General features: G+C 34.6%; 1 protein-coding gene across 2 annotated transcripts in view; it reads left to right on the forward strand.

Moving 5' to 3' along the window:
• LOC121421021 (homeodomain-interacting protein kinase 2-like) overlaps nucleotides 1–12,397 on the forward strand; it is a 100,488-nt gene that overhangs the window by 22,611 nt on the left and 65,480 nt on the right. The window lies entirely within an intron of this gene.

The following is a 12,397-nucleotide window of genomic DNA, read 5'->3' on the forward strand; positions in this document are numbered from 1 at the left end:
TACCAAAATGCACCTATCACTTTTCCAATTCATTGCTAGCTAATATGAATGGATATGCCCTATAACAGTTATGATGTGGAGGATATGAAATGAAAATGTGTTTTACAGGATAGATTTTGCGATTTCACATGGAAATTTAACTTGATCGGGTCACCCGATCAAATTAAAATATCTGTGTGTTTTTGTCTTTCAATTAAATCCTATTCCAAATCATGGAATGGGCTGAAACTTTCAAGATATGTTCTTTGTCTGTAACTTTTGGATATCTAATCACTAAATTTATAAGATAAGTGCTTGAATGCCCATTTTTTAAATTTAAAACAAGCATCGCCGAGAGAGGGCGCTATATATCCAAGATTTGAATATTTGAAATTTTCTCAGAGAAGTGCTGTTGGAAGAATATCTAACGGTCTCTAGGCTTCAGTAAGACTGTCATATTAGATGATATTCGATTATCAATCACATTATTGACCCTTTACCAAAGCTATACACAGGCTTTAAAATCCATTTCATATTGTCTTGCCTATTCCTTTCTAAACAAATTTTCTTTCTCTATATACATGTATGTATCCAGCTCATTAAAAAAACATTTTTTATTTTGAAAACATATTTTTTTTCTTGTTTTTTCCCCCCAATGAACTTTTATTCTGCTTGTGAATGTTGTCGTTTATTCAATGCATTCATATTCTGCTAGCATGAAGATGACACAAAGGTATACACAAATACTGTTTTCTCTGCAACAACAATGTACATGTACAAAACAGGAAATGAGTTTGAAGACACTTCATTTGAAGAAATAATCAGTACACAATGGCAATTAGCGTGAATTGATTCGAAATCATGCTTTGGCAGGAAGAGATGCTTTGTGCCGTTGCCATTGCGATGTTAAGCTGGAATGCCAAAAGTGTTTGGGAGAAGTTCATTATCTGCATTAAAGATCAGTTTGTGTTTTAATGAACAGTCATTATTCTTGGCTAGTTTCATTAGGATGCAAGGCATGATGTTGAAGAAGAGTTGGCTTCAAAGCAATCCAATTCATCAAAGTTCCTGATCTATTTTTAACTTTAAAATTTCATGAGCAATGTGTGCACTGTATGTACATACTGTACTTCACATTGTCAAGGTTTTTTTTTTTTTTGGGGGGGGGAGGGGTTGTGAAACTCAACTTGACATCATCAGAAATCCCCCTTTAGTGAACACAATCCCTGTGTTCAAATTATCTTGATCCATGCAAGTTTTAAAAAAAGTCTATAAATAAAGAAAAAAATGTACATACAAAATTTGCAAGCTGCATGTATTTTGTGTTCAGATCGTACACTCCAAAATGAAGTATTGCTGTGGGGAAACATTTATTCTCCTTTCTTAATAATAGAGGTGAAAATACCTTTTAATGGTAATTCAAATTACCAATGCAAATTGAAACAATCGCAAAGTTTGCATGCAACATTGTAGTTCACCGATGGAGATAGTTTTGGATAATCTTTGTCAAATGCTAGTACATAAACATGTACATGTCGAAGAAACTTTGGCTGAATAGGAACTACATGTACATTGTACATGATTGCAAATTCTATGTTGGTATTGAGTTTGGGTTCAATCTGAAATGCTGGATTGATTTTCTCAGTCTATCGCAAACACTACCAGCAGAAATCTCTATATGTGGTAACCACAAGGTCCGAAGGCACTGCCTCCTTTCCTGGTTGTGTATTTTCCTTTGTCTTTTTCTAGTTGCACATGGTTAAAAACTACATGCAAAGGCCTTTCCCAACTGGCCTTCAGTCCGACATGCTTGTAATTACGTATACATGTAGATCCAGACAACAACTGGAGCGTAGTCCCACTTGCTAGTAATTATGTTGGGCCACAAGCTGAGCTGAAACCTGTCACTCATTTCAATAAAGGACTCTCTCCGGCCTGATTATGTGCTAAATTGTAACAAGGTTCACTCTTTTTGTGCCTATAGGATACCATAAGTCAGGTCATTAAGAATTAGGCTGCATGTACATGCAGCTACTATCCTTGAAATATTGGAGGGCTTTTTAATACATGTAGACTTCATATACTTCTCAAATTCTTAATATTTGTGGGATTTTGAAAAAAAATGGATTTCAGACCTACATGTAAAGTGGCAAGGGGGGGGGGGGAGGGGGCACGTATGTATACACTCAGAAGTGCTGGCCAATTTTTACCACTTTTGTGCTTGTGTTTTGATTTTAGCTTTGAAAAGGAAAATAATTTGAACCCACTTGATGTAGATATAGGCCTGTACAGTTGTGCTCAATAGATAGTGGACCCCTTCCAAAAAATGCCCTCTTTGATGCTGAGTGTTGAACGTAGAAAACAACTTCACAATGTTCGGCAATCCCATAGAAAAGGGAAATTGAATGTAATATTTTATTACCTTACTTGACAGTAATAAAAAAAAAATTGCAGAACTTGAACACTTTTCATGTTTGTTTTCTGATGGGGTTCACTATTTACATGTAGGCCTACCATCACCACCACTACCAATATGCCCATGAAATGTGCCTGGTGCGATGCAAAACATGAACTCTCGTCGAAAGGAGGCCAGTCTACAATGCTTTTTAATAGATCGCCGGTTCAAGTTATGACCTTCAGAATGGCTGCTCGGAGTCATTAAAGGTCACAACTTGAACCTTGATGCATGTACAGTACATGCGTTAAGAGGTCTTTTCGAACTCCATAAATTAATATTTTGAAGAAAAAAAAAACATTGCAATTCCAGAATTGATTCTCTGGAGGTGTTTTGATTCCCAGTTTCATATGAAGGAGGCATATCAATAAATTTCACTCTGTGTTCCTCATTAAAGGGGAAGTTCACCCTGACAAAAAGTTTATTGTAAAAATAGCAGAAAAAATAATAAAAAATATTGCCGAAGGTTTGAGAAAAATTCATCAAATAATTAAAAAGTTATTAGAATTTCAATTATTTGATTTGTGACGTCATATGCGAGCAGCATTCTTACATAGTGAATGGTAAAAAATCAAAGAAAAGTCATTTTCTCAGAAAATTGAAAATGGTTTTCACTGTACCTTTTGTATATCAATAGACAAATCATTTCACACCCGATCATGAATAGAAAACAAAATTAAGTCATCAGGAACCATACAAAATTTGAAATTCACGCATTTTATATTACATAACACATGGAGCAGCTGCTCGTTTATGACGTCACAAATCCTAAACTTTGAACTCTAATAACTTTCTTACTTTTTAACGGATTTTCCTCAAACCTTCACCAATATTTTTTACTAATTTTTCTGCTATTTTTACAATAAAGTTTTCTTCAGGGTGAACTTCCCCTTTAAATGTGGAGCTGCAACAAAAGTGCAAGTGTCAGGATGGGACACATTCCCTCTTTCAGAATTGTTATGAATGTTATACCCTTTTCATAAACCCATCCTCCAATTAGCCGCCTAAGAGTAATGCGGATAATTCAATAAAAATTGCATTCACAAACTCCGAAAAAATAATCCACACTATTTTTACGAGCGCCCGTCCTGAAAAAGGCGGATAATCGTCATGACAACTGGACACGCCCCCTCCGATGCGGTGGTGTTGGAAAAGGGTGACCTTGTGACCGCACCATGGCATGTTATCCGCATTATTTGGAAATGCGTTCATAAAGTCAAAATCTGGTCCCGATGCTGCTATTCTGCGGATAATAGCAGCATCAAAATAATGCGGATAACTCTGTCCTCCTCCAATTTTAAGACCAAATTATGCTGCTATTAGCCGCATAATTGGGTTTATGAAAGGGGTATTAGTTCAATGTTAAAATCAGAAGTCAAATCAATTATTGTCATGGATTTTTATAGGTAAATGTGCAATCATGAAATTTCTCGATGTTTCATTGTTATTAATATTACAATGTTTGATAACTGTCTGAGAATAAGGGAAAAGAAGCATAAAATACTTTGCAGATTGTAGTTAAATATAATGTGTGGTTCGATAGATGATTTTGAGGGAACCAAAAGGGGAAAAATATTCAACCGTTTTTATTTGATTTTCATATATTGTTTTCTCGTCTTTTAGAGGAACTACATTGCACATTGCAATTTGGCAGCAAAAATGAATTTAGAGAAAACATTTAACTTACCCAAGATGACCTGGATTTGTTTTTCATGAAGGAGGAAAATAACATTGAAATTTGAACTGATTAGGAAATTGTGTTGCACAGAGGTCAATTTCTTTTTGGTTGCTTTTAATAGGAGATTCCATTGTTGATGTTATCACTTTCTGGTCAATGATAGTGCCTACTGATAATTTACAAAACAAAAACCTCTCTATAGCTTTTTAATGATCCACAGTATACAGTATGTACAGTATGGTGAACTTGAACTGAAGGGGGAATGGGTAGCCCAACATCACCAACAACGTGGGGCATTGTGGCCCTGTGGATTAGTCTTCTGACTTTGAAACAGAGGGTCGTGGGTTCGAATCCCAGCCATGGGATAATTTCCTTCAGCAAGAAATTTATCCATATTATGCTGCACTGGACCCAGGTGAGGTGAATGGGTACCCGACAGGATTAATTTCTTGAATGCACTGAGCGCTGAAAGGCAGCTCGAGCTAAAAAAGCTGGGGCAATAATAATAACAACGTGCCTCGGAATAGATTATTTCTATTCTAGATATATGGCCATGTAAATGCCTACTATTATAATTATTAATGTCAACAATAACAGTTCTGGTGATGATAGCAACAACAGCACTAACAATGAAAACATAAACAACAAACGCACAACAGATTATTACTCTGGTGCACTTGATTTTATATCTGTAGGCAACTTCAAAAAATTAATGACTGCTGTTGGCGAATTCACTGCATTTCACTACATTTTTGAAGCAGTCTCCTGACTCTCTGAATTTCCTTGCAACCCGATTGTATTTGATATGAAGTAAATATCACAATTTTCGGACTTCTGTGGGAAGCTTACAAGGGATCAGGGGGGGGGGGGGGGGCTGGGATCTTCCTAGAAAATTTTCCTTCCTGACTGTGACAAATCAAGTGGAAATAGAGAAACTTCAAATTAAAGTTCAATTTATTCCATTCTTGATGACCCATCAAAAATTAATACAAATGTAGCATCAAAAAGTGGATGGTTGTAACCGTTCATTCAAGTTATTTTGGAGACCAGGTTGGAAGTTAGAAACTTGAAAACAACATAACAGTCTGCTTTGAAAATGAATGTGAGTTGCTTCCTTCATGTGGATAATGGCATCTCAGGGTTTATTGTATGTACTGTACAGTAGACCGGAGTATTTTTTTAATGATTTTAATTCTCCCTTTAAGTTCATATCTCGATTGACATGTTCAGCATTCAGTTTGGTATCTAATCTATTATATGCCATTAGGCAACCTTTAGTGATACAGATAGTGCCATCACTACAGTTTGAACTTCGGAAGGGAAAGCAGTGCACTCTAAACAAGTTTTAACCAATCTTCATGTATGTTGAATACACTGGCATACAGATGGGGGAGGGGGCTTGGGGGCTCTTGCTCCCCTCTTCCCATTTTTTTCATGATTAAGAAAAAAAAGGAGAGGGACAACATGGCTAAATTTATTTTCTAAATGTTAAGTCAAAATCTATTACAAACTCAGATTTTTTGGTAATAAAAAATAATGTCCCAATTTTCGCGTGCTCGCTGGTAAATCTTGATTAATTTTTACGCATTATGCCATATTTAGCCCCCTCAAATTTTTTGGCTCATTACACCACTGATTGAATACATGTATGAACTGAGTAACTGTTGGTTAAAACAAAATCAAATGCAAACGAACTGTTAAGCAGTCGTTCATATTTTAACCAATTTTATATTTTGGTTAAAAACAATTCTAAAAATGGGAGAAAGTGTCCATTCACTTTAATACAATATGTGAATGTCAGAAACTGCATACCAATCAAACTTTTTTGTTTCCAATCTTCAGGAAAGATTACACGGGGGTCGGGGTCATTTTGCCCGCAACAAATGACCCCGAGCCCCCAACATTGTTTCAAAAAAGCACTGAAAACAAGGAGGAGTCCTGGAAAATCCTATAAATTGATTGCCATGTCAAAGCTTTTCCAATGTTGCAGAATTGGGCAGGACACATGTAAAGCTGTGAAAAGTAGCCCGAGAAAAAAATGCATTTCAATCAGGTACTACATTGTAGGTTTCAATAGCAATGTAGGGTTGCCTAATTTGCAACATGTACTATATATCATGGACCTTCACGTTGCAAAGTCTAGAATTTTATGTAGGAAAACTTTCAGGGAATAATTTTCCTGGTATCATATCGCACTTTGTTCCACATTTTTGAAAGACTGCTATGCATTAAAGTCTTTTGTAATGCATATTTTTTACTTAGGACTGCACATTACTACTGTACTTTGTTGAGAGCTTTTCTCTTATAAATGACCAAATATACTATTCAAATTTGTAAAGCAAAATTATTCCCTGACTTTAATTGCTCTCCATCATTGTGACATCCCCTTTTACTCTTCAATTGATTGGACCAGTGCTTTAGAGACAGAGCTAATTTACTGTGACAGTTCAGACAAAAGAAATTTTTAGCACACCCATCCTTTGGGCAAAACAACCGTGTTTTCCCCTGGTTCACCCTGTAATAAAGGATCTGTAAAATGGAGTTGAATAAATACAGTAGAGTATTGTTTGAAAGTAAATACCATAGTGAGAGAAACAAACGTGTAGTTGTGAACTTTGAAGCCTCTTCAATGGCCCACCCCATATTCCCCATCCATTTTTTATTAATTTTCTGGGTTTGATTTTGCCTTTATAGTAAAGTTTGAAAAGTGATTAAAATCATAGTGTTGGTTGGTAAATCTTGGTTGGTAAATTTATAGTATGTGTGGATCCTTTGGTAGTGACAAATATTTTGATGAGGGTAATTAGAGTGATTCAAAATAAAACAAGGGTCCGAGAGATCATTCCTATAGCCTACTGTACATGTATGTACCTTCATAATGTGTGGTTATCACAGAACACATTATTTACATGAATGTGGATTTTTAAAATGAATTTTACTTTTATTCCTTTTTTTAATATTTTGGTCTCTTTTCAAAATTTCATAGTGTTTTTACTGTGTACAGTTACAGTGTACATACTCTCATCATTTGATTGATGGTTCTTCCATTATCACTTTTCATTATGATCCTTAACGAACCAAACTCATGTTGATGACTGTCAGTCATATGCTACATGTTTACTAGCCCCGGAAACCCATGGAGGGAAGCATATTCCCTCAAAAACAGGCCTCAATCACCATTATAGATTTGTGCAACTAATACAGATTAAATCATCAAAAGTTTAATACCTTGCTGGGACAACATACCCCCCCCCCCCTGTAGTCTTTGAAATGTACTCGCACAAAGTCATCGCTGTAATTTTCAGGGTTCCCGATTCCTGGAGACTAGTTCCTTTGTGCCTTTCAGTCAGCATTGTTCAACATGGAATTCTATTGTGTTGTGAAGTGAATGTGTAATGAGTGTTGATCCATAGGGATTGGGGCAGGAGGTCTTATCATTAATGTGCTGATAATGATAGAAGCCGCTGATTCACGCACGATCCTCCGTGACGTGCTGGGATTACACAACGTGTCTCATCATTTTTCCTATATTTTTTTTTATCAACAAGAATGTATTAACTGAAATCTGTTCATTCTATGAAACAAAAAGCAGACTTCTTCCTCTGAGTCACGCATCAAAACATCTTTCTAGTTCTATTAAAAATAATTTACAGACGCAAGCAACCAACAATCAATGATTTTGTGAGAAGAAAAAAAATTGAGTCATCATTAATGGTGGAGCAATTGTAAGCATTGATCATTTTTTATTTAAACTATTATTCTGGTTCTCTGAAAAAAAAATAGAATAATTAATATACCGGTACTCCTTGGTTTTTGCTAAAAAAAGCTCAGTACGCTTTTGGTCTAACAATTTGGATTCCCCATTTGTGAACAGAAGTTTTGCTATAAAAAACAGACATATTTTATTTGCATTAATGAGCTATTTCCGTATTGAGCATAAAATCTCTTCGAACTCGGTAGACCCACTGGATCGAGTGACGCTGATGCAATGTTTATCGATCCATATTTAGATCTACACTGCTGAAGTCATGTTTGAAGCGTGGGAGCTTCCCCCCACAATCAATTCTTTTCATTTCCTTTGAAGAAGATCATCTTTAGATTGAAAATTGATTAACTCTCCGCTTTGATTCTGTTGTCAGTGTTTGTATCATGTGCTAATAATAATAAACTCTTTGAGTTCTGTAACAGCTGTGTTCATATCTCTTTCGGAAATAGATTTCTGATTCCTGTTTTTTGTTAATATTTCCCTGCAAAACACTTTACTGTGCAAGTTTTCCAATACAAACAAAATGTTAAATTAATTTTGTATTCAATATAGAAAATGTTTGTGTATACTGTACGACCTGATTTTTACCCAGGAATTCAGTAAATGTAATTTCTTTTTTTTAAATGAGATGATTATTTCTTTTTAATTTCATTAATATTTGTCACACATAGTATTTTCATCACAGGTTTTCAGTGTACAGACACATGCATTAAACTCTGTACCAACTCCTAACTCTTCTTTCTTTAACTGTCTATTTATCTGTGTTCCAATAATAAATAAAAAAGATGGCTCATTTTTTTTGTTTAAAGGGTCATTCCACGGGGTTGGGGCAACAGCACTTTTTTGTGTTCCTTATGAATTGTTAGCTTTATCCTGAAAATGTGTTTGGTGTTTTGATGTTGCAATGTGGTTTTGTTGGAAGGCAGTTATGTAAGCAAGTACTTGATGCAGAAATAAAAATGTTGAACTGCAAGTATTATTGATGGTGAGACTTTAAATGATGATGTCCAGACTCTTTTTTTGGGTACCAAGTGTGACATCCAAAATGGTCATTTTCAGTTGAAGATATCTAATCAAAAGATAGACTTAGTCAAATTCAAATGGCCATAATTGATAAAGCAACATTTGTTTAATAACAAAACAGTAATGGGATAGCAAATGAAAAGAGACTTCATATCATAAATCATTCCTACAAATCGGCATACCACCGTTACATGCGATGTCCTCGTTTATTATTTCTGTAACGGCGGTAATGTGGTTTATATCTAAAAATCAGAAATCATTTTTTCCAAAATTATGTGTCAGAAATAAAGGGCAGGAAGTAAGCAACTGTTAATCAAAAGATTAGCTTTGAAAACCTATGGTAATGTCATCTAAATTAATCGAGAGTCGCCGATGTTTTGGGCGATGTCCGGGCCAAATTTGTAACGGTGGATCACATTTCATCGCGTATGTAAGAAGGAGACACCGGAGAAGAGACCGTCGTTGTATCAGACGGACGGGTTGTTAGCCGAAATCACCATGCACATGAACAGCTATGATAGCGGGTGTTTTGAAGCATTGCAATTGGGAATATTCCTGCAATGTCTGTGTAACGGTGGATTGGATATCCACGATGTTTTCCCTTTCAAAGCGACGTAAGTACGGAGATTTATCCCGATACTCGTATTTTGAAACTAGTTAAACCATATCTTTAAAATATGGAACTGTATTACCATGCAGAAAGTGTTTTTAAGTTTGAAAAATCTCGCTAATTTTCCATCATCTTTCACTTCGGTCCCACATGTAGCTTCTCGTGTAAGTGAAATATGTGATTGAGACATTGCCGTGTTTGTTCCAGATTTGCTGAATGGTTCCAAAGAAAATAATGCTTTTATTACTGTGATTCCGTGCAAACATGTTTTGAATGGTAGCTGACATGATTCAATCGTAATTTAGTTGATTTTTTTACACAAAAATATGTTGATTCAATAGGCCAATGGATACTCAGAAACAGCTCTTTCACTGATGATCATGACGGTGACATCTCAAATTTGGTACAAATTTTCTCCTTGTTTAAATTGGCTCCTACTGATTCTAGGTAATATGGGTATTAAAGACCTGATGATCAAATTTGAATTTGCAAAGAAAAATGAGAATTTAGAACCAGTGGTTTTTTTTTTTTTTTGCTCGTCAGCTGATCCCAGCCCGAAAGGAGGGGGGAGGGGCAAAATAATTTTTCTGTTACTACCCCCCCTACACATAGTAGATGGGCTTTGTGTATGATGAAGCATGGGAATAATTCAATTACTAGTAATTCTTAGCTATAGGCTTAACCTTCCCAAAACTTCATCTTGTTGAATGTTGGTATACTTTTCAGCACTCATTCTTTTTCCCTCAGTTCTTTCTCCGTTTTTTCAATTGTATTTTTTTATTTCTATATATTCAGTTCTTAAGGATTTTTTTTCAACCGTATTTTAATTTATATTTATTCAATTGTTAGGAGAGGGGGTGGGTATTTGTTTTATCAGAAAGCAAAAGCCTTTGTGATTGTTTTCAATGTGATTTTTTTTATTGCAATATAACGACATTTTAAAAACATGTACAAGCGAAGAAAAGAAAAAGTGACACAATCGAGTTTGTTTCACAAGAGTTTATTTGCTGTATCAGAAGGTAAATTGCACATTTGAATTCCATTAATTCATTTAATTCCAATAAAACATAAATATATTATGTAATTGCTTGAACAATTAAACTTCATAGTTGAAAATTAAATAGGATGGTCATACAAAACTAAATGGAATTGTCGAGATAACCACCCTTGATTATAATGCAGAATAAAATTAGATTAAATTCATCCATTGAGAAACGAAATTAAAGTAAAGATAATTTATGAAAAGGTACCGGTAATGGGCAAGTAATTGTATTGTGAAAACAAAGTAGAACACAAGAAAGCAAATACAAAAACCTTGTATAAAACAACTTTATATTTAATTTATGAACTAGGAAATGATGAATTCTAATTGCTATGAAAAAAATACAAAGTGAGGGTGTATTTTGCAAGAACAGATCAGATTCCTTGTCATTGCCCTAGTAATCCACCCCCCTTACTTTAATGAGAAAATGTCAAGACATGTACATGAGTAAATGATTTCATATGATAATATAAAATATCGTGGAAACAATCCAGCAAGTTTTGTTGATTAAAATGTAATAATTTGAATTGTGTAAAAAAATAGTCAAACTTCCAAATACTATTTTTCTCAAATAACTACAGGTAGCCTCTTTCGAAGGTAAAAATGTATATCTTCAGTACATGAAGTGTCAATCTGGTGACCTGTACTCCTGGCCTGATGGCGAGGCACAATTCTACCTCTATCTATTTTGTGACATTGACAGAGTCCTCTTCCACACAGTTGTCATTGGGTCACCGATCATCTTGAAGTTCATAAACTTGTAACCTGAATGCAGAGAGAAATATTGCATGTTATTTCTTATTGTCAGGTTTAGTGTACAGTGTAACACTTTTTTTTGCATTTGCCAGTAAGAAGTTTACCATAGAGTTTTTAACCAAAGGAAAAGATTGTAGTTTGCAGTGTTATTCTTGAACATTTATTAGAATAGCTTAGTAGAAATAATACATTTTACTTTCTTGTTCACAACTCTATGTTCAAACAACAGGTGTAAGTTTTTTATTCAATTTGTCCACTAAGTACTTTACAATTGTCCTTTTGGCAAGCTGGAACTTACTGTTTTATCCAATGCATTTATTCCAGTGAAGACATGATTATATTTTAATTAATGTCACTTAGAACTACATTACCATGTAACTGAGGTAAAATAAGTTACATGTAGAGTAAACAAATTGAACAAGTTATATGTGTAAGGTATTAATGCATTGTCCATGAATTGCATGCCAACTTTGTGTTGTTTTGTCTTGAAAAACCATACATGTAGCTTAGAAGAACTAAACTAGTACCTTTTCCCTACATCTTTTTCACCCGAGTATTGTATCAAAGGTATCAAAATTATAATCGTGTACATGTATGAATAAAAAAAAAACATTTTACCTGTTCATTGATGCATTTTAGAAGCTTGCCTGTAGATGTTGTATTTCTACACTTGAGTAAGATGAGTTAACTCGCATTAGTGTGTTGATACTAAAAGAATGGCAAGTACATGTAATACTATTCAATATGATCATTACAAGGACATGATGTCCATGTAACGGAGGTATGTACATTTGAAAGTAATACCGTGAAGGAGATATTTTAAAGTAATAAAGATTTGGAGATCATAAGCTAGCACTCTTGTTTTTTTCCGCTTTAGACAGAAACATTTGTTTCCAGAGATAGACGGAAGTGGAACCTTGAGGATTACCTTAGTATTATTTTAAATATAAATTTATCAATAATTTTGTACATTTTTCCTTGTTTAAACTCTAATTTAAATTGCTTTTATTTGCAAAGAATTTGACATGAAAAATGTTTTTTAGTATAATCAATTGATCTTGTGCAAATATTCTAAGGCATGAAGTGGA

This window comes from Lytechinus variegatus, chromosome 9 (genome assembly GCF_018143015.1).
Source record: "Lytechinus variegatus isolate NC3 chromosome 9, Lvar_3.0, whole genome shotgun sequence".
In the NCBI taxonomy this organism is placed as follows: Eukaryota; Metazoa; Echinodermata; class Echinoidea; order Temnopleuroida; family Toxopneustidae; genus Lytechinus; species Lytechinus variegatus.